A 23,377-nucleotide genomic window follows, 5' to 3' on the forward strand; every position below is an offset into this window, starting at 1 on the left:
TTCGATGGGTTGAACTGGAAAACAAACAAAAAATACAGAAACATTCATTTAACAAATACAAAAATTATGAAATATTTAATTTACATATGCAAAAAAAAACCCAGGAAGGTTGGAGTTTTTCTAAATCTATTCAAAACCACCCTTAATCCATACTTTATTCTGTTTGACACACTTCCACTGCCCCATGAATCAGTCTGATACTGACTCAATTTCGAATTCCATCCCATTTATTGAACATTTAAACATTTTCAGTAGGATAATGTGATTATTTAATTTTCTAAGCAATGCATATGAGCGGGGTTTACCCTTACCACAGGCTAAGAACCACTGCCATAAGGAATGAGTAATTACTAGCTGAATCAGTGATTCTGGCTCAGATTTTCCACACACATTTTTATTCTCCCCCAGTTCCGTACGTAGTTTTTGGCTACTTTCAGCAGTCAAAATTGGTAGGGGAAATGTTTCAGGTCTGCAGCATTTCTGGGAACCTTGTCATTCCTGATGAAGCTGGTAACCATTTTACCGAACCCATCATGAAATCTGGGCTAGACCTAACGAGTGCCCTGTTGGTAGAAAGGCTATTTATTGCTACTTAATTTAGATTAACTGGAGCATCTCAACAAGGAGTACCAATGGTTCTTATGAAGGAAATTGTACTCATTTGTTGTTAGTGCATGGAAACACATTCTGGTAAAAAAATAGAACCTGATTAGGAAGTTAAACGAGCACCCTTTCTTTTGTTATGGCCTCAGTTGACTCCATCCCAAATGAAAATATACTTTAAAATATAGCTCTGGATTTGCTAAATTAAGAAAAAAGTGCAACTATTTTAAATGCTCCTAAGGGCATTGCATAGCCCATGCACATAAAACATCCCCTTTTGCCAGAAACCAGCAAAAATGTGAAGGGAAAATGGGAATCCTAGATACCTTCTACTTTAGTCGGCACAGCAGGATGCCCTCATAAACATAGAAATTGCAACTACCAGGAGTTGCAAGCTGAAGTCCAGCGGTCGCTGCTGCGACCTGTAAATGATGGAGGAGTAACTATTGGTGCTGTTACTTTATCAAGTTGCATAGCTCCTATCTTTCCTTTCACACATATTTAGTTTATAATTTGAGTGAGAAAAGTATCCTCCCCTTCCCAACTGGGTAGACTAGGTGCCTTGATGCATCTTTATTTTATTTCTGCCCTAGTCCTGTGCTTTATGCCTAAAGTTAATCCCATCTAATTCCTAGCTCGAACCCTTGCAGCACAATCCATAGCCCTCCAACCCTTTTCATTTCAACCAAGTCTTGTGGGTCGTATCAGGTACTTCTGCCTTACTTGTAACCCTCTTCAATTTTTGCCTGCGTGCTGGCACTTCTCTCATCCACATTGTCAGCCTCATTTTAAAATAAAAGTATTTGTTTATTTTGGATTGAGTTTGAGAAACTGGAAAGGCATCGAGCCTCAACAGCAGAAAGACAGAAAGAAGCTAGGTCCGGTAGGAGATGAAAAAGAAGAAAAGTTAAAATTTGAGAATCATCCACCTAGAAGTAGAACTTAAGGCAATGTGAAGAAATAATTAAATACAGCAGACTACTATGAAGATAAAATATATTATAGTAAACAAGATGAGGCGCAGAGCTAGAACTTTTCCCAAAAACAACTTTTTCAAGATAATTAACAAATATATCTCAACATGGGTGACATTGTGACCGTGAGTATTGGGGCAGGTGGTGTATGTTCCAGGTTAATTTAGTGGTCTTAAGGAGATGGTGCATCTTCAATTGCAGGCTTTGGAACAAGGTTTTGGGAGAAACACATATTCTTTTCCCCATTTATTTACCTTTTCCAATCATAGACGGGGGACTATCTTAACGAATTTGAAATAGCATTTTTAAAGTTGGCATTTTATTTAGAAAGTTGGATTTTTGTGACCGTTTTTTTGGAGGGGCGGAGTTTCAGTCGCAGTACCTATCTTCCTGCATATGTCTAAGCAATGTGCTTGACCCTCATTGTTCTTTTTTTTTTAAATGTAATTTTCTACATGACTTTTTTCTGTCATTTGATGAACCCTTAGAATTAAAAAAATAAAAAAAAGCTTAAAGAAACATTTACGTTTTTCTGGTATTTTACCAAATACATGGATACGCTTAACATGCTCTCTTGGAAGCTTCAATCCTGTGAGATGCGTGTTACTAAGTCAGGCCTCTGCCAAATTAAGCTCAGTGACGCTGATCTAGTGAAACCAAGTAATACCTGTAGGATGAGGCAAATTGTGTATTAGTAACCATACTAGCCTTTAAAGGTTGCCTGTGCATATCTCTCTCTCTACCACCTTAAAGCCATTGACCCTCTGATCATTGAACTTGGCGATTCGCCACCAGGTTTGAAAAGGTGGTCGCATTCGTGACGCCCTAAGGTCTGATCATGGGTTTTAACACTAACGGCACCCCAGAAAGTGATGTTTTTTCGGCTGTATTTCCTTTGGTGGGTATCAGAAACAGGAATCATGCAGGAGTCCAGGGCGCTGTGGCTTGTCAGTCGTGATCGAGTTGTAGGCGGAAGATGTTCCTGCACTGCAGGGTGTTTGTTAAAGGCACACATTCCAGGTGTAACATGTTGCTGACTGCAGGCCAGGTGGCAGGTTTAGCTCCTATTCAGAGGACAGCAGTTGAAGAGATTTGACAGATTCGAGCGGAAGAAAACATGCCCAGGACAGCTCCAGCAGCGCCTACTGTCGAATGGCCTGCATACTAGGGATGAGTGAAATACCTTTCAAACAGAGTTCATGTTTCCATTGGTGCATTGTGGTGCCCATTTCTACGTGATGGACTAAAGAGGCATCAGGCAGCATATAAATAATGATATAGTCATATTCGTATCTATATATTGACACACACTCTCTCTCTCTGTGTTTTTGATTTGCCTATAACTTTTGACCATGTGCACATACTTTGACCAAGGTTGGCAATTGCTTGTTATAGTCAGCTAAGGTCGGACTTCCAGGTTTTGTGAAGTGGAGGCAGAAAGGTTAAAGGGAGTGTAAAGTTTTTTTATCCATCTTTTTTAGCTCTCATGAGAAATGTTGCTTGTACCTACAGTCAAACCTACCAAATGGTTGAATGTCAACCCCTCAAAATAGGGTTCAGGGTGCTAGAATCACAGTGTTAATGGAAATCCCGATTTTGAAGCCACCATATTGTGAATAGCAAAAAAGGCATCATTTTGTGCTAAAGTGTGATTCTGCCTTTAACTAAAATAAGGGAAAATCCCCATTTGCCTTATTTCCGATATTATTTAGTGTGCAAGTTATGGTTTGCTTGCCTGTTATACGAGTCATGCATTGGGCTCCTATCCGTAACTTACAAATTCTTCTGGTTCTAATTCGTAACCAGTTTGGGATTTTAACAGTAATCTATAATACAATCGTTGCTATATACTTTCAAGCTATTATACTGCACAGAAATTCAAAAATAGCAACTCTTGGTGCCCACAAATAAAACATTTACCATAGCTCCCACTCCCTCCCTATGCAAGTTCTAAGTGATTTACATGTCTCACTATATCGCCATCCTCTATATGGCTGCACACTGACGCCCTACTGATTATTGAAGTTTTAAGCATTTACTTACATGAACAGACCCATTGCCCTCCATCTTGCAGGTAGAGAGAGCAAAGCTGCCCCTATTGACACCTACTCTAAAAAGCCTTTTTCAGTGACCTTCAGAGGAGATTCTTTATTCCTCTAAGTTGATTATCTGTTTTTCTATGACCATCATTGACCAACCTTTGGGAAAACACTGAGTTAGAGGGGGGTTCCACCTCTTACTTGAATGTGATGGCCGCTTATGCTGCTGAAATGCACTGCGATGCCAAGTACTATTCTCATTTGGAAATGTGTTTATAATATCTGTAGTTAAAAAGTACAAAGGTTTGTGAATCCAAAGATAGTGGGAAACCGATCACCTTTCTCCATGTTTCTGCCACTCCCTTGCAGAAAGGCCGAAGCTGTGCTCAACCCAACCAGATGTGCAAAGTGTCTCCCACCTCCCCGCAACCCTACAATGATATATATGAGGCTTCAGGGTGCATATGATGAATTCTCTTTTGGGTTGCAATGTCATTCGTGCATTACCTTCTAATGTTGGGGTCTCCAACCAGTTGATCATAAGCTACTAGTAGCTCGCAGACACCTTCAGAGTAGCTCGCAGTCTTAAGTTCGTTTTTAAATAAGCATGGTGTCACATTTTCCTTTTAAAGTTAAGGGAAAGCTGTGTTTATTTTACATTACTCTCATCAGACTGGAGATAACACGGCCTGATAATGAACAGTGCCCAGTCAGAAGTGTGAACCAGGCTGGGCACAGACTTAAAGAACCAAAGCCCTGATGTATTTAACTCTTAAATAAAAAGTCCTTGTCAACTCCGTATTGGAGCATGACAACAAAATTATGTTTCTAAATGCTTTGAAACAGGAGAAAATTCAAATGACGCGTTAACGTAATCATTTAGTTAACTCTTTGGTTTAATTTTCTCTTATTTCAAAGAGCTGCATTCACAAAAATCCAGCCTCTTGCTCCCAGTGGCCAGTAGACACTATGCCATTTTAAAACTGATAAATACAGTCATTTTTTAAATGGGAGAAATTTAAAGTGAAGAAAAATATTTCTATGAAACATTAAGTCTTAATGTTCTTCGCCACTTTTAATTGAGCCAATTGCATCTTAATGTTTTATGAAGCATGCTTCTTCACTTTAAATTCCTCCCAATTAAACAAATGACTGTATTTTTCAGTTATCAATATGGCACAATGTCTACAGGCCTCTAGGAGCAAGATGCCTGCTCTTTGTGATCGTGACACTTTGAAACTGAAGAAAATTTATATGATGAGTTTCATGGAATTCATGTAAACCCAGTCATTATTTGAAGTGGTGGAAGTTTTAAGTGCAGAATAAGGTTCCTTTCTATGAACATTTTTGCAGAACATTTTTCTGCCCTTTAAATTTCTCCAATATAAAAGAAATGGTTGTATGTCTCTGTTATTCATATAACTGTGCAACATATGGCTAAGGTTATGTCCTATACTGTAAGTACATACGGCACAGGCTGTCAGTCACCTACTTAAAGTAGGTGGTACATTTCAAGTAATATAATAATAATAATAATTTATTTATTGCACAATTAATTAAAATCATTGCAATTCGTACAAAGGAAAACTTAAGAGCACTTTCCGTTCTCTATTGAAAAATGGTTACTGTTAAAAAAGGGATCGTAGCTCGCACGGCAGAAGTTCATGCCGGTTGTCTACTGGTAGAATAGAGGTTATCTCAGTCATGTATTTTACAAAACAGGCGGTCATCTGAGCTGAGTCACCCTTCATACACTCCTCTAGGGCTTCTTGACCTGTCCGCACGTTGAGGATCCACCAAATTGGACGCAACCAAAAGGTTTGCAAAGGGAATAAGGTTCTGCAGATGCACAAGACATGAATTAGATTTTCTTCCCCATTGCTGCAAAATTGACACTGAGAGGGCGCGTCTGCCTTGTACCTCTGGCCGTACTTGTACGCCATCAGGGGGATTAGGCCAAAACGTAGTCTCATTAGGAGGTGTTTCACTGGTGGCTTCTTGGAGGATAATGGATAGTGTGGTAGGGTTTTACGGTCATAGAGCTTTGACGCCCAGCTACAATGGGAGAGATTTTTCATGGCTGCTGCATCATGTTCCGCTGACAAGATCTTCGCTTGTTTGGTCAGGACTTTTTTAACCACCCCTATGGGCAGCAGTAGGGGACAAATCTTGCTTTCATAATCCAGTGCTGGGATGACAAGCAAAACTCCATTCAAATTTGGGCGTGAGAGGTAAATTGCAAGTGTTTTGTGACCGCACCTGCGGTCGCAAAACATTCATACATACAAATGCGAGTTGCTATTTGGAAGGGAGGCCCTTGGCACACCCCTTCCTAATAGCAAGTCACAAACCTCATTTTGCGAAGCGGTAAAATTTACTGATTCACAAAATTAGGTTTGTACATGGCTAAGCACTAAATTGTGGTCGCAAACGGGCCAATTGCCCGTTTGCGACCGCTATTTAGGGTTGTACATCTGGCCCAAAAAATTGTATCATTGGATTGAACTGGCCATATGTTGAATTCAGAAGAAGCCGTAAGCTACACAAGAGCCTGGATAAAATATGGAAACTGAAGCTGTTCCTATAAGTGCTGGAGTTGTAATACAGAAAATAATATAGACAAGGGTACATCTAAGCATCTGTTGAACTGCCCACAAATTGAAGAACTGTGTGATGATATTCTATTCTATCAGTAAACTTGACCGACTCTGATACTCCTGAAATATCATCCGTGTGTTAATTTAAATGATCTACTTCACCTACATACTTACACTCCAGCCCTTATCTGAACCGGACTGCTTCTGTTTCCACATTTTATCCAGAGCCCTTACCTACAGAACCGTAGATCATGAAGGCCTTCGCTGCTGGAAAGAATTCGGAGCTCACAGACTGTAAATCGACCTGGAAACTGAACATTGAAGCTGGGGTGAAGAGATGCTATCATTAGCTGCATTGGAATGAGTTACTATGAAAGCCAGGGAAACTGAAGTGAACTTCCAGAAAATAAGGTGAACCCTCTTGGGTATGACGAGTGAATGATAGTTCACTCGATTTTATAATGATTTATTCATATCCTTAAATGCTTATACAGAGTGGAATGTGCTTAATAAAATATGAATATTTGTTGTACATATACAAATTATTAATAACAAAGCATTTGATTGAAAAGCTGAGCTTGGATTGGCATCCTGGCCAATCTCCAATTGCCTTTGACCCCTGCAGTAGTATTCGCATCGCATATCCCCTCAGTATCCCTTACAAGTACCCAAACTGCCTGAAAGTAGTCAGAAGTGTTCACATTTGTAAGAAACCAAGTACCGGAAGCCACAGAGAAGATGCCGAATACATATTGTATGCCCACTGACCAAGCACAACACTGCCACAGAAGTATAGCTATGCGCAGTGTAAATAGAATAAAGTGCTCTGTCGTGGCCACACGGGGACAAATGAGGTCTCAAACAAATAAGTATGACTGAAGAATCGGTCAAAGTACCATGCTGCCATTTTATCTAAATATGCTGGTCAGACATGTAGCACATGGTCAAAGCAGGATCCACCAGAGTTATAGACTTGGAAAAGGAGGTAAAACGGAAAGCGCTTCTTGACATCGGCTCAGGAAAGAAGATCTGGTTAGCACTCTAGAACTCCATATTTTGATTGACCTCAGCGATAAAGATAAGTGCTGTAATTTAACGGTCCTATGATTAGTTCATACTGACTACTGCCCTGACAGGATTGTCTCCCAAATAGCTTTCTTCATATTTAAGGACCCAGAACTGGGAAGGTACAGGGGTAAAATCACCATGGAGCCTGAAGTTAATATGAGGACAAACATAGAAAAGTACCACGCTGCTACAGGTCTTTTATATGGCTCTATTTTTTGTTTCGGCATATGTCCGATTGTGTAAAGGAAAGAGGCAGTCTGAATTTTAATATTGTAAATGAACCCGACTGACCTAGATATTTTAACCTCACTGTGCTAGATTTCCTACACGGACCCAGCACTTGTTCATCAGACAGAAGGGTCGGCAAGCAGTGATGATAGAGAGGTCCTGCCAGCTTCACCTGGACAGATGTTGAACAGCCTGGCAAATGCCTCCCAACATATCATGTGTGCAGGATTCATGGGATGTTGCTCGGGAGGCTGCCCACTAGATTATGCAGGCGAACAAATACGGTGGACAGAGAAATACACCGCCTTTGCTCCAGCAGATCTCTTCTGCGCCTTCAAGGTTCTCGCCACCTCTCCCTGTGAATTTGGCAGCAATGTGGAATGGAGTAAAATATCCAGCGAGCGGGAATGTTTATGAAATATTCTATTCTAGATAAAAGTGCAAGTAGGTGACGAAAGCCAGGAATAAATTCCAATAATAATTTCCCCAGTACCTATGCGCGTCTTACATTTAAGTGATCAATAGTTTCCTCAGTAGAATACTTGAGTTTCTATTAAAAAAAAAAGCACTGGCAAAGACAACAGGTCTAGGTTTAATGGGTTAGGACACTCAATACAGGCATATACAAAGACACACATCTGTTGGGCTATAATAAAGCTTGAGTCGTTTGTAGGAAGCAATTCAGCTCAAGGGGGCAACCCTTATCTCACTTACTTACAGGAGCTGTGCATTTGCTCCTACAGTCCACACAAAACATGTACTCTAGTCTAGAAGGGTTCACTTAGATGTGACATGGATAGAAGAGACTTACCCTTTCTTATATATGGTGCTGCTGTGGGTGTGAGAATTAACTTGCAGACTAAAGGAAAGAGAGAGAGCGCGAGATTGATTTATTTTTTAAACGTTATGTCTCATTGGGTGATAAAATAAGGAGCCACACCCACATGACTTTCAACCCTTCTGCTGTTGGAGTACTTCAGTTGCCCTGATAGCACACACAATCAGATATTTTTGTGATGGGCATTAAAAAGGACAGAACATTCCCATTAATTTGCCTGGTCCAAGGCAACTCTCATAGACCCACGGTGTCATAAAAGGGTGAAACCTTTAATTCAAAAGTGAACTCAGTATTTAAAAGGCCGCACATCTAACTACCCCTGATGCACGGTGTCTTACTATCACTGCAAAGAAACCTTTCAGCAGAGCTGACAAGATCATGGTTACAGCATTAGTAAACAATTTCAATATAGTCTACAGACTCTTTTCATCAGATGAGGATCGTATGTTTGTGGGGCACAAATAATGCATTGACACCAGTTTATCATAGAACTGGCACTGAAATGAGGTTTTGTGGGCTTCAAACCATCATTTTTGAATATACAGAATACCACTGATGGAATATGGAGAAAGCAGAAATTAGCGTTGTACCTTTGCACTTGGATCTGTCAAGCTGCCACTTATTGTACTGCATGACACAAGTAAACCAACTTTGAAGGAAATTTAGCACATTAAGATTTCTGGAAGTATAAACGTGTGGGTGTTCATAATATGTTAGTTGACTTTTTAAATATGTCATTATTCATGGGATAGTGACCTCATATTTACTAAGAATTATTCTAGGAGATATAGCCATGAATTCTCAAATACCCACTGTAGCATATGAATGATATCACTTTGCGGGCGCGCGCCCAGGGGTGTCCTAACTTGTATCGCCGTCTCGGTTGACTTGGTGCCCAGACAGCGCAACGCGTCTACAGGCTGAGCGGGAGTAGCGTTGATTAACTAATTGCGAATCTGGGGGCAGTAACCTTAGTTCCAGCTATAGGACCCTTCCTTGAGTGTTAACCTGCTGGTCCACTGCTGTCACTATATCATATACTGTGTCCTCACCACTAGCTGCACTGAAACTATTTGCTGTGATTCCTTCTCAGCTTCAGGTCTTTCATTTGTTTGGTAATTTTTTTTCTTTCCTTTTTTCTTTGCCCCAGTTGGGTATCCTTAAATTGATTGATGTTGATTTTTATGTTGTTTGGGCATTTTGAAATATTGGTGACTGATCCCACACTGATCATTATATGGCACTAGGTGCTCTGGATCGTGCACTGAGAAGGTGGACGTTGCTATAATTTGTGATTCTTCTGATATTTAATTTTGGGACTGTCCTGCCTCTACATATTTTTATGAAAATGTGTATATTGAAAAATTGAAAATGCCAATAAAGATATAAAAAAAAAAATTATTGATATCACTTTAATGTACGCATCACTGAAATTGCTATGAGATAACATATACAAGGCCAATTAAACATGTAGTTACAATAAAAGTATAAACCTATCTCAAATTTGGACCTTTAGTACTTCACGTAGATAAAGAATTTGAAATGTGTATGCAAAACTGACTGCATATGACACATGCTTGCCCTTTGACATTTTGCTGTAGTGAGTTTCTCATATGTACAGTCTCTGGTGGTGAATCTGCAATTTATCGGATGGACTAGATCATGCATGCTGTATTTAATACAATGCTGTCTGCACCCCCACTGACAGAAAGGTAGCCAAAATAGGATTGATGAGCTCTGAAAGGCAAAGAGAGGTGGAGCGATGGATCGCTCCATGGTGGTGACCTCCCACGGTGGAGGGGGCAGGGTCTGAAGAGTTGACAGGTGTACACTCATTCCTTTTGGAGACATGCAAGTGGAGCTGGTACAGGTGGAGTAGGCCACAAGGATGGAAGAGTTTCCTCTCTGGCATGCAGATCAGAAGCAGAACAGAGAAAGGGATGGAAAATTGCTTAAGTGTCCTCGGCCCCAGTTTTCCATTGTCTTTTTTCTTTGAGTTCGAAGTAATTAATACCCATTATTAGTTCAGATCAAATGCTCTTAATCTTTGCTGTCTGGTGGTAAAATCCTAAATGCTCATTAGCTATGTATAACCAGTTCCATATCCGTTTGAGTTTCTTGTTTTTTTTTTTAAACAAATTTTATTGCCTTTTATGTAGCGGACTTCAAACTCCTTTAAGGTAGCAGTATACATTGGCAGGGAGTGGGCAATATGACACATTTGACATGTTGATCCTGTCGGTGCCCTCGCCGTGCCCCATCTGTTCATGATAACTTGGAAGATCACAGTATTCCCCTTAGCTATGTACTAAGTTCATTGGATGCACCCCCCTCCCTTGCCCCCTACAATAAGGCATCAACCACAACTACCCCCACCAACCCCCTCCCGGCACTGCTGTCTCCCCTTGAGTATTGATCGGTTCGATTATTATGCTGCCTGGTACTACAGGCGTGGATAGTGATGCTGCTCCAGAGCTGCCTGTTGTCACCCCCTTCCTCACCCGTGTGTGTTGATGCTATGAATCGCTCCCATTCTCACTTCTCTACTGGGGTATCCTTCCTCAATCCGGCCCCTGGAGGTGCTCCACGCGTTGGAGTCTCTCTGGTGTGGAAGCCTCCGAGTCCCTGCCCATTCTCGTTAAGTCCACCACCAGCCCTTCCCATGCCTGGGCTTTCTCCGGCTTGCCCACTCCCCGCCGTGCATTCCGAAGCTGGACCCTGCTCTCGCAACCCGCCCACTTCTCCATCTCACGTCTCCACCTGAGGACATCAGGGCCCCCTGGCTTCTTCCAGCTATTAGTGAATCTGTTTGACTTTCTTGTGTTGCTATTTGATTTCATAAGTTATTTTTTCCATCACTAATGCCATCCATAGCTCGGAGTGTCATCTCAATGATGTGAGTGTTTCAGATTTTTTCCAGTCTGCTGCAGTTACTTATTCATTAGTAATCAGAATGTGGCTCACTGGTATTTGTATCGCTCACTTCCTGCATTTTGCTCTCTTCTCTCTGAGTTCTAGGATTATTACTTCTAGTGTATCTTGTATGGGGAAGCCCACTATTTGTCTAATTATACCGAGTACCTCTTTATAAAAGTGCTCAATTGAATGCATGACCACTAGATGTGCAAGGTTGAACCATCCACGTCCCCACATCTCCAACATTCTCACATTGTGTTGGAGTAGATCTCCTTCAGACTATCAGGAGTAAGATACCAATTGACCTCAGAAGTCCCAACTCACTCGGTCAAAGCTTTTTCTGGCTTCAGGGAAAGTAGTACCACCGGGTCTCTTTTTTTCATGTTTGCCTTTTTCTGTCTTATATTAACATGTGATTGACATCCTCTAATAAATCTGGATTCATCAGCATTGATTTTGCATGGATTTATGTAGCCTGTTGGTCAATTTATTTGTGAACATTTGGCATCTAACTAACAATGTCATTGGCCGATATGATGTGCCTTCCCTGATGACTTTTTCATGTTTTGGGATCAGTGTGAGGTTAGTCTCCCTCACCAATGATGTAATCCCTGTATCTTCTGTAAAGGAGTTAAAGAGGCTTGTCAACATGGGGAGTAGTGGTCCCTCTAAGGATCTGTACCAACACTGCCATAAACATATCAGGTCTTGGTGAATTTTCCCATTTAAATTGTCTAGTTGCCGCCTTCATCTCCTGGTCCTCTATAGGTTTATTTAAATAGTTGTTCCAGCGGAAAAAACGGCCACACTGGTGCGCCGGGCGGAGGATGTGGAGGGGCGCTGCCGCAGATGTAACCTCCGCTTTGTGGGCTTACTGGAGGGGGCGGAGGGACGTGACCCTGAGCTATTTCTAGAGAAGTGGATGAAGATTGCTTTCCCTTCAACACCTCTTTCCTCCTGTTTTGTGATCGAATGGGCTCACAGGGTGCTGGCTCTCCCTCCCCAATAGGGGCTGCCCCCGCACCATCATAGCCAAGATCTTCAGCTACAGGGACCGAGGCCACATTCTCCAGGAGGCTCGACGCAATGGCGATCCAGCCTTTGAAAAACACACTATCCGGATTTTCCCTGACTACACTCGACCAGTCCAGCAACTGAGAATGTCTTTCGGTGGTGTGAAGCAGAAGCTCCGGGCAGTGAACTTAAAATACATGCTACTATACCCAGCTAAGCTCAGAGTAATACATCAGGACAAAGCTAACTACACCCCCTCCCATCCCCCCCCATTAGGAGCTTGGTAAGTTGACTCCGATCTTTTCTTCAGTGGATTGTGGCAAGGAGAGGACCTGCTGCTACTCCTCAGCACCGAGGTCTTTTAAGCTTCCTGTCGCTGTGCTGAGGAGCCTGAAGATGGACTGGCAAATGCTCATCATGCGGTGTGACATATGCAACTGCTTTTACTGCCAGCTCGAAAGGGCGACAAATAGTATCCTGTTCATCCAGCCTGCATCTCCAGGGCATGCTGAGACAGGATGTGACACTTTCCATCAGAAACATTTAGTTTAAATTGAACGCCATTTTGGATAAGAGGAAGATGAAGAAGCAGTCAGAGGGATTGGACAGTGCTACCCTGGGTGCGGGGTTCATAGGAAGCAGCTGCTAGACCTGCTCTTCCTTAACCATTTAACATCGTTTTTGCAACTCAGAGTTTAAGTATTTAAGAAAAGAGCTATGCTGTGACTGAAAAAATGCACCACCTGCCAAGGCTTGCCGACTTGGCAATGAAAGAACGGTATGCCCCATTCGACACTATATTGCTTTCCCTCTGCTAGGGTTCTTGTGTATGATGGCCTAAAAACCGCATAACTTTGTGAGAATTAAATTGAAGGTCCGTGCGTAAATAGGATGAAGAATTCATTTAAACACATCCCTGTAGTATCCTCTGGGATGTAAAATGCATGCCTCAACCTTCATTGAGGGGTGAGGGCAGTAGAGTGATGGATGCGAGCAGACCTGATCAGTCTCATTCTGACAGGACAGTACCCTGCCCACTTTTTTCAAAGTTCGTCTTAGGATGCCCTGGGTGCAAGTCTGACCAATGTTTAATGTATAACCCAGGAGGGCACGTCTGAGTGGAGATCTTTTGGAAGCTTCCAGGTGCATTACCGGGGCTTAGGTGGAAAACCCCTAGTCAAAATTAACAACTCTGAGCCAGAGGTGTAGGCAAAATGTACTCATTTAAATGTTTTAAATAGTTTCAGTGCTGTATTTGTTTTTCTGCCAATCCGATGCTTACCGTCTTCAGCTACAGCACAACTCATTTGTCTCCCCTTCTGAAAATCGGGAGCCAGTATGTTTGTCCTGAGAATGGTAGTGTAGGCGGGGTAGACTTTTGCTTCAGCGTGTTCTGTATACAACCTGTATTATTGGGATTGCCTCTTCTCTCAACTGTAAGTTCCAAAGGATCCCACTTTTGAGGGTAGTATTAGAGTTTTGGGACAATAACAGGAACTGTGCTTCACTTACATCAGGTTGACCAGCACTGAGACGGGTTTATCATTCCTGTATTTACATATTGAGGAGCTCTAGTCACCTGAACTCTACTGTGGTGGCACTCTGTTATCCTCTTTACAGCTTGGACTTGATGGAGGCTCCACCCTCCTCAGGCCACTGGTAAATCATTGCTATCTGCCTGATGCCATTTGTGTGACTTGCAGACCTGCATGAAGAGTTTGACTGGGATGGTCAATCCGTTACAGTCTTTGAGGAGGTTCAGTCCATTACTATCTTTGAACAGGTTGAGTCTGCCCTGGTGACATTGCCCTTCCAGGGTGGGAAGAGGATTCCGAGGGATGAAGCATGACACTACTAAGTGTGTGAGATTTCCTCTTCCATTAAGGATGAAATTACCAGCTAGGAGACCAAGTTTAATCACCCCTTAATCTGGAATCATGTACTGGACCCAACAAATGTAGGCATGAACTACACCACGTAGATTGCTCATAAGCAGCCATCTTACCACTTTTTGTGTTTGTGCCACGTTAGGGTAGTGACTTACACTGCCATACCCTTCACCTCTCCTTCTGTTTTTTCACTTTCACTGTGGGTGCTTGTTATCAAACCATGCATCCCAAATCTAACTACCTAACGAGTGCCAGCCCACAGGCACAAGTGATTTGGAGCAGGATTGGATGAGTCAAAACATTGGTTAAGAGAAGAACAGAGTGGCATTGGTGCATGCGATGGTTTCGGAGACTGAAGGATGCAGAAGACGTTAGCTCTCCTGAAGCACCCGAGTTTGTTATTCTATGGACCTTTTTACTTGATGCGAACTGTGGTCTGACATGACCTCTCTGTGGTCAGATACTGTTGGCTGAGAGCGCTACAGAGAATTCAAACATGTACGCCTAGGTCCCTGATGTTGGCCACTTCAGGCCCTGCTTATGCATATGTGAGTTATTGAATGGGGTTGACTACAGGACTGGCTAGCAGCAGGCAGGGATACAGTAGGTGCATTATATGTAAATGAGGAGGTACGCTCCTTAGAGGACCTCAGGGCAGAGTTTGACCTTCCAGCAGGGTAGTTCCTACTTTATGGTACTTTGACCGCAGTGGGGAGGAAACACTGGGGGAGGTGGGACGCCGAACCCCTAACACTGCAAACACTCGGAGGCTGGTATTGAGGCTTTATGGAGCACTCCGGTGTTGCGTGATAGTGCCACTCTGCTGAAAGAAAAGTGGGACGCAGACTTGGGGACACCCTTAACTGATGCCTACTGGGTCAAAGCTTGGGAGGTAGCCCCAAAAATATCCTGCAGTGCTCGCTTCAAACTCATACACTCTTACATAAAGCGTACCTCACTCCTAAAACACTTAACACTTACTTCCCATGAATGTCCTAGGTGCCTCTTAGAGGGAGGCAGCATGCTCCACATGATATGAGGCTGAGCATCTCTAACCTTCAAAATGTGTATATTGGGGATCTATCCCCGTCTGGCTAAGCAATAGTTGACGCCCAGATTTATCTACTTGGCCTTGATACTAGCCAAGAAGTGCATAACTATGCAGTAGAAGCTCCTGCTGGTTTCAGTGTGGAACAGTGGAGAGCCTTTATGGTTAAATGGGCATAATGGGAGGGGCTGTACTGCTTTGGGAGGCCTATCAGGGCAGGAGACCTATGGACTTTGCTAGAGCTGGGGAGGCATTAACTGACACACTAAAGGAGAGGGATGAGGAAGATGGGACTATTGTGTCAGAATCGTTGCCTTTCAAATGCACCAGTGCAGTCAATGGAAGCTACAGGAGATTATAGATTTGGTGGCCTTCTAGTCCCACGATGATGGCCTGCAACTAGCGAGGGTTCCCTACGACATAGGGTACCCAGAACATTACTATGGTATAAGACATGACGCCCTGTTACCGGGTGGGAGGGGAGAGTGGTTGACTTGTTACGTTTTGTTTCTTGGGATGAATATGTTGCAGTGATGTGTTGAGTGACCGACTCCCAATTCTGAACGGGGCAGGGGGTATACTGGCATTCACGTCGTGGCTCCCAGCCTGCCCTTTAATTACTGCTTTGCCTATGCACCTGTACTGGTGTGGGACAGAGGGTCCCTCGGAACACGTCTCATCCTAATGTATTATATCTGTTTGTTGCTCACTTGAAAACCTCTTAAAATTGTGAGGGAAGGTAGAGAATACTTGGAATAAAAGAGAGAAAGGTGGATGTGATAAGCGCATGAGGAAGAAAGCTGAAAATAATGGTGCAGACTAGGGGGAAATTCAGGTGTATTGGGGAGGAGACTAGAATTAAGGATAACATGCTTAAAAAATGAAGGTTGGAGCATGGTTGAGGTAGATCAAGGCAAGGAATTGAAAGAGAGGGAAATTGGAAACTGGGACAGATGGGGTGGCATTAGGACATGGGTTAAAATCGAGATGAAATGTTGTGAGGTGAATGTAAGAGAAAGACCTAGGTGGAAGTAAGAGGAAGTCTAATGGAGTTGCAGTGGCCTGGGGGTGTACTGCCAAGATCTGAACACCCACAGATTGCTGTCAGCCCAAAATAAGGCATGCCTTTTAACCCATCTGTAGATGGTAGTTTTAAGGCTGGAGGACTTCGTCCTTGTCCAAAGGAAAACCACTGACCGACAACACAGAACAGATTCAGTGTTCTTTTTAACCAAATGCAGGACGTCCATGGAGCAGGTGGACCTACAACAGTGGCGGCTGCTAGCAGAAAAAAGTGGTTGAGCAGTGTGGGGGTCAATAATAAAAATAAAAAAGGAAACTTGCCTGCAGGAAGAGCGGGCTGGTTTTACGCTCCAACTGGAACTGCAAACCTGTGCCTTCTGTTCTCCATGCAACAGCCTGGAGATATCTAAGTGTGCATGTCGGTTTGGCCGTCCTACGACAGCCGGCCAAACCGACATGCGGACTTGCAGTGCCCTGTGCCCACCACTCCTTCTGCTATCAGAGGATGGCCCCTCCCTCAAGACTCGTCTCCGTCATGTAAAATAAAATGATAATAAAGCAGTTGTATTAATTGCTTTATTATCATTTTATTTTACATGTTTTCATCTGCTGGCTCCAGTAGTGGGGTGACGCTCCTCTGCCATAACGGAGAAGGCACCACAGGGGGCAGTGACCTATTGCAAAATGACAGGCCCCCATGGCAAAATGTTGTGAGGGGCCCAGGGACCCTCATATCTCACTACTACTCATGGGCCTTAGGAGGAATGGAGGGTCCCTGAAGGGCATGGCCCACCTGGGTAGCAGGGGCCTATGAAAAGCCCCTGCAATGTGGTAGCTTTACCGTAACAAATCCTATATGGATTTCGTCCTGCAAATACCACGCATCAAGCGTTAGACTAACGCATTTCAGTGTGGTGGTCTGCATCACTGCACTGAAATGCAAAGCCACGCATAATAGGAATAGCTTCTGCCTCAGCTATCACGCTGTACCTGCTATGCTGACTGTAAAACCAGTAGCTGGAGTGGCACTGTGATGAGCTAGCTTCTCCCGGTTGGCTCTGGGGGCTGGCTGAAGTGAACTTGGCAACAATGTATCGATATTCATGCTGGGCGTGGCATTGCATCCTGACACTGATTTTGTGTCAGGGGAGTCCGTGTCCAGTGGCTATTTCAGCTGCACAGGACGTAACATCCTTCCGCCGCCTCCTATGGCGGAGCAAGTGAGTAGCTAAACTGTTGGGAACTCAGGCCGGGCACTTGGCACTGAGTTGAATCACGGCGAGAGCTGCTGGAACTCAGGCACACGCTACAGTGCTGCTGCAGCTGCTGAGCCTTGAATGCCGCCGGGCCAAGGGACTAAAGTAGTTTAATGTGGCCTGGAGGACTCTGAGGAGGCAGGCGGCCCTGCCATAAACCGCATTTCCCGGTCGCTGCTTGCCTCCCATTTTAAGTTTATTCAACAGTTCTGTCACAGTGCTCCTCTGGGGCGTGGTAATGCAGGTAAAATGTGCTTTATGTTTTAGCGCAAGTCGCTGCAACGCACTTCAAATCATAGAGTGGAGCATCCTAGCTCACTCAGCTGCCGCACTGTGTGTGTGTGTGCGCGTGCGCGCCTCTCAGCCTCTTCCCCTCCCAATGAATGTCCGTGCTGGTGCTCTTTGACACGGCGGCGGTTAGGGGGCAACTTGCAAGTGTGTTGGCATATTAAGGCAACTATCTGGGCCGCTTGCTACGCCAATGCTGGGCACGTGACCGGGTCGCGGACCACTTGCTTCGAGGTAAAGTTTTGTTGGGGCCTCACACATCCTGTTAGGGCGGCCCAGTCGTGAAGGGCTGTACGCTATTGCCTTTTCATTTCTCGTGCTAACTTAACCGTTTTTTATTGCTCAGATGGGTGTTATTTCTGAAATGTATTTTTCCCTCTTCATTCCTTAATTTTGCTTTTGAAAAAGTGTCACTCATATTTGTGGAAATGTCACTCATAATTACATTGACAATCTGAAAATGTCACACATAGCAATCTGAAACCTTGGCAGCTATGGGTTTGTGTTTTACTTAATGAAAGTAAGGTAGGAATGGAATGTACGTAATTTACACTGAGAACGTGTTTCCGCCTGTGCCAGGACGACACAGGTAAAAAGATCCCCGGCTCTTTCAGGACCGACTGTGCAAGAGGCAGGCGCGCGAGCCTCCTCTGCAACAGGAGGAGGAGGTAAAGATTTTAAAAATGGATGAGGTCCTGAAACGTGAAAGATGAGCTTCATGGACCGAGACATGGTCACTTAGGCAAAAGCACAGCAGGAGAGAGCCAGGTTCTCTGCACAGGCCCTCGTGTTCAGCCGGAGCCATGCTGCACTTGGCACAAGCTTGGTACACGTGCACAGGCGCGGACAGTCTGCTCCCACGTTTGTTCGGGACTAGGAGATTACTGACTCATGTTCCCACCCATAGGATTTGGGGTTTAGCTCAATCTCCAACTAACAAAGGCTCCTTATGGGTAAGTGCAAACTGCAGGTGGATTAGGGTAATCCACTTAAACCTCGGATCTACTAGCTAACACACTTGGCACTCTCTAGTCATGTGCTTCACTTAAGGATAATCTATGTCCGTGCACTTTCTCCCTGAGTTCAGTAGACATTCAGCTAAGCCACTGCAAGAGATGCCGAGGCTTGTTGTGTTTGTTCTTGTATAGTTGTTTGTTACTGCAATAAGCACACTTGACTCGATAACATAGCTTCCATCTGCGATGAACCACATTGTAGTAACAAGCACAACACACACAGTAGCAATTTGCTTCTCATCAGGACTGTGGACTTATTTCTCCTCCGTCTTGTATCTACTCCGCTGTGTCGCCTACCCACAGACATCTACCCCTTGACTCCTATCAGACTGGGGGTGCAGACATTTCCATCCTCTGCCTGGAATGATTGCCCTGGACCAAACGCATGCCCTTCTACGCTTACTGGGCCTAGAATGCACTTGACACAGACACTGCCAACAAAACTCACAGTTTGGAGTGAAATGCAACCCGACTTGCATTTCCTAACAATACAGTACGATTACTTTTTTGTGGTGTTGATTTAAAGCGAATTTGTTTTGGCTCACGTTTAAATAATTTGTTTAAAATTGTATACAACTTATTTGCCGAGTAACAGGCAAGGAGACAACACAGCGTGGGAGTAAATGGAAGAGAGCCAGCTCCATGGACGAGGTCAGCAAATCCAGACCTTGCCTATCGGCCTTGGAGGTCAGACAGCTGCATGCCCTCCTTGAAGCATCTGCCAATTGCTGTAGATGGACTGGAGGATTCCGAGGCGGCTCCTCCATTATGGCGGAGGAGCGTCGCCCCACTGCTGGAGCTGGCAGATGAAAACACATAAAAATAAAATGATAAAGCAATTAATAAAACTGCTTTATTATCATTTTATTTTACATGACGGAGCCGGAGTCGAGTCTTGAGGGTGGACTAATTTCTCTCCACTTAGTTGCCCATAAAAACCAGAATCGTCCGTTCATTGAGGGAGCTGACGTTTGTTGTTTCACTCCTCCTTCGTCAGAAAACAGAGGTCATTTTTAGTCATAAATTCCAATCCTAGTGCCAAGAAGTTGCACGCAGCCAAGGCCCAGGTTGTTTTCCTACAAGGTAGAGGCAAATGTTAACTCTTGATGTGTTCCTCTTCTCAAGGTGTCTAAACACTTACTTCAGAAAGGACTAATTCTGATTATTATTTTTTTAAAGTGAAGAGAAATGTTCATTTTTATACTTGTCTTTTGAGTTTTTATTTCACAATAGAGGTTAAGTGTTTGTCATTTACGAGAAGTGATGTCTCAATCACTGATCTTTGATTCTTCAGAATCTCCATCACCAGAAAGTAGTCATTTCTAGCTGCAGAGACACTGCATATAAAAAAATAAAAAAAAACATTCATTCTCGAAGAGCTTACGTACACAGAACAGTTGCATAGCCCGCTTTGTCAAGTTTCGGTTTTAAAAGCCTTCCAGTCTCTTATTATTTAGTGACGGATACTTATAATGCCACGTTCCTTAAAGTTTCTTAGTTTGTGCACCAAGTAGGATTAGCACCAGTTGTATTTGAACTCATAAGGAGTCTGCTCACAATTGACCCCTGTCCGGATGAGATGTTACTGCTGACCTTTAGTACAAGGACATTGCATTTTTAAAGAACTTTTGACCCGTTTGACAAATGTGCAGTAGTGGTACCTGGCGCTTGTCTTACCCAGATGTGGATCTGCGTTCCAAAATGGTGCAAAATTATTAAGTAGATCACACGTTATTGGAGGAGATCACTTTTTGAAGGGTGCATACAGCATTCCCATGTTAGTTTTTTCTCTTGGATGAAGCACAAAAAGCTGTGTGTAACAGTGGAGAACCATATAGTATATTCCCACAAGTGCACCTGGGAACCCTTAGGTAACATGTAGCACTGCGTAAATAGCGATTAACGTTAGCATACATTTTTACTCCTAGAAAGAGACAAGTCAGTTTGCAGTGTTATCGTGTTATCAGAGCAACCAGCATTATATAACATCCCATAACACGCAGAAAAATGTGAGGATTAATAATGAGCCCCACACCCCCCATCTCAATGTACAAAAACATTGTGGAGGGCAGCAGAAATCTGCGTCAAGGCGGTGTGGCCTAAATGAGAAACTGACATAGCACACCTCGGCTGAGCTCGGTCTCCCAGGCAAGTCCTCACCTACCAACACGACAGAATATCCCTACAGAGGGAAATGAAAGCCTTATGCCACATCATGTTAGTACCCGATGGAGGCTGGTAGACCAGCAGGTACTGCAGGAAACAGAATACAGTATACTGATGGCTCTCCCTGATACCGTGTCTGCTCAAAATGGCCACCGAGTCAATTTGATGCTTCAGAGGTAGGCTGCAGCACAGCCGCATGATAACAATTCAGCAAACGGTGAGTAGGGCAGGAGATTTACTCACCTGGTCAACTGGCTGGTGGATGTCCCCCTCTCTCTGGGCAGCAGTGGAGATCTGTGCGCACAGAGCAGGACGAGGGCTTATCTGCAGGTTGATGGTCTCTGAAAGCGGAGCAGGGCCTATAGGAAGAGAGGCCTCAACTGTGGAGGGATGTCATGGAGCCACCCTATGAGCGGGAGGGTGCGATAAGAATGCTGGAGCACAGTCGAGTGTAAACCTTTGTGGAGACATAATACAGTGCAAGTCCACAAACTGAATAAATGATCCATCTGAATTGTACTGATTCCTGTTACCTGCTAGAGGCCACATTTACAGCAACAGATCCTCAACGGCTTCTACCAGGGATAACAACCCCAATCCCCCTCCCCAATCTACTCCCATCAAGGATAGTCACTGCCAGCAATGTTCCCTCTAATTGTTTTCTTCTGTGTGCGGCAATAAAGGGTCTCTGTGCAATGCAGCCAAGGGTGGGTGCGCTGAAGGCATGCAACAACTCACTAGGCCAGCGATCGCAGTGCATGAAGTACCAAAGTCAGTAGGTTCTGCCACTCCAAATTAAATATAAGAAGTGCATTTTGACGCCCTCTTGGTTTCATGCAATAATTATATTGAAGTCAGACCTATTATACACTAACATGATCATACCAGTACCCCATGACATATACTCCACTAACACTTGCACTCAACTGTTACAAAACGACAGAACTCAAATGTTTGTACCATTAAGTAAATTTAATTTGAATAGTGTGGGAGAGCATTCAAAAGAGCTCCCAAGTTTTTTTATGTGAGGTATGAGTAGCTGATTGTCATGTTTGTATCTTTCCATTGCATAACTTTTAGTTTTTCCACCACATTATAAAATCAAGACTACAAGTACCAGAAGGCAACGTGAAAAAAGGATTGAATGAGATGGTTGTTCCTGACATTGGACACCAGGAGATGAGGTAGCCATGCCCTGACTTTGGACATCAACATATAAGCTAGCCATGCCTGAAATTGGACAGCAGGAGGTGAGCTAGCCATGCCTTCAATGGAGATCTGGAGTTGCTCTTCTCAGAAAATGCCTCCACAAAATAGAACTTCTGTAGTGTTTTGACAGTTTGTTTCCACTCTCCACATAAGGTGTCAGGGTTCAAGTGTTGTACTTACTACAAAATGCAGATATCGTTCTTTGACCCCATGACTTCTACCTCTGGTTCCTGGAGCCCAAACATAATTCTGAGTCATGTGAGAAGTGCGGCTTTATGCTTGCCAAGACCATGAAGGAGTGGAAGGCGGAACTCTTCATGGCACGAGCTTAGGATGATTGCCAGGTGCGTCACTGTTCCAGGTCATTCCCTGACTCCAGGGCATAGACTTTGTCCTCTGAGCAAATTTAGTCAGAAATGCAACTGGCTGGGAGCCCAGATCCTCCTGCTTTCTACCTAGTGTTTCCATTTCCTGGGGCTGATACCGCTCAGTTTGTTGTCTTCACCCAGACCCTGCTTGCTCTTTCCTCCACCAGCTTCGTCTGGTCGTCCCGAAAGTTCCAAGGCCCTTGGGGCCTCCAATTAGGATTCCACCAAGACTCCATCCCTGACCCTGGGCAACCCTCCTCAGCCTCTTCTTGAAACTGCCATGGCACTGGCCAAACTTCTTCCTCTGCCAAAGAAGCTGGTAGTTACATTGTGACAAGAGTTCCAACCATCACTGCTCTGTTGCAAAATGTGGCAAATTTCTCAAAGGCCATCTTGATATGATCCCAGCTCCATGCCTAACAGTTAATGCAGGAAGTTCATTGCAGGCCATTTCCTCATGACAGAAGTGCTTTGGCAGGTTTGAAGGGATCTTTGGCTCCTATTCAAGCCACATTCATATGGACAATATAGTCGACCATGATGATAGCAATGAAGCAGGTAATCATTTGCCCCTTACTTGCACAGATGGTGGGGACTCCGTGGCTCTGCAGAAAGCAAGTGGTCTTGGCTTTTTTCCTGAGTTAGATCTGGAGAGTCCATCAGCACCTCGGAAGGATGAGGCTGCCTCTTTCATGACTATGCTACGCAAGGTTGCTGAGGTTCTGGAATGCCTTTGCCTGTAGAGGAAAACAAAGCTACCTCACCGAGATACCTCAGCTGGCCTCCTCCTCCTTTAGATGACATGGAATAAAGAAGTATCTGCTCACATGATGTATC

General features: G+C 43.9%; 1 protein-coding gene across 3 annotated transcripts in view; it reads left to right on the forward strand.

Annotated features, from left to right (window-relative positions):
• The window catches only part of HYCC2 (hyccin PI4KA lipid kinase complex subunit 2), a 566,375-nt gene that overhangs the window by 231,808 nt on the left and 311,190 nt on the right, over positions 1–23,377 (forward strand). The window contains exon 1 of one of the 3 annotated variants that reach the window (XM_085649027.1): positions 6,454–6,624. The exons of the other annotated variants lie outside the window; for them this stretch is intronic. The gene's annotated coding sequence lies outside the window, so the exon portion shown is untranslated. Of the gene's footprint in view, positions 1–6,453; positions 6,625–23,377 lie in introns of those variants that run through there. 3 annotated transcript variants of the gene reach the window in all.

The sequence above is a fragment of the Triturus cristatus genome, chromosome 3_2 (assembly GCF_964204655.1).
Source record: "Triturus cristatus chromosome 3_2, aTriCri1.1, whole genome shotgun sequence".
NCBI lineage: Eukaryota > Metazoa > Chordata > Amphibia > Caudata > Salamandridae > Triturus > Triturus cristatus.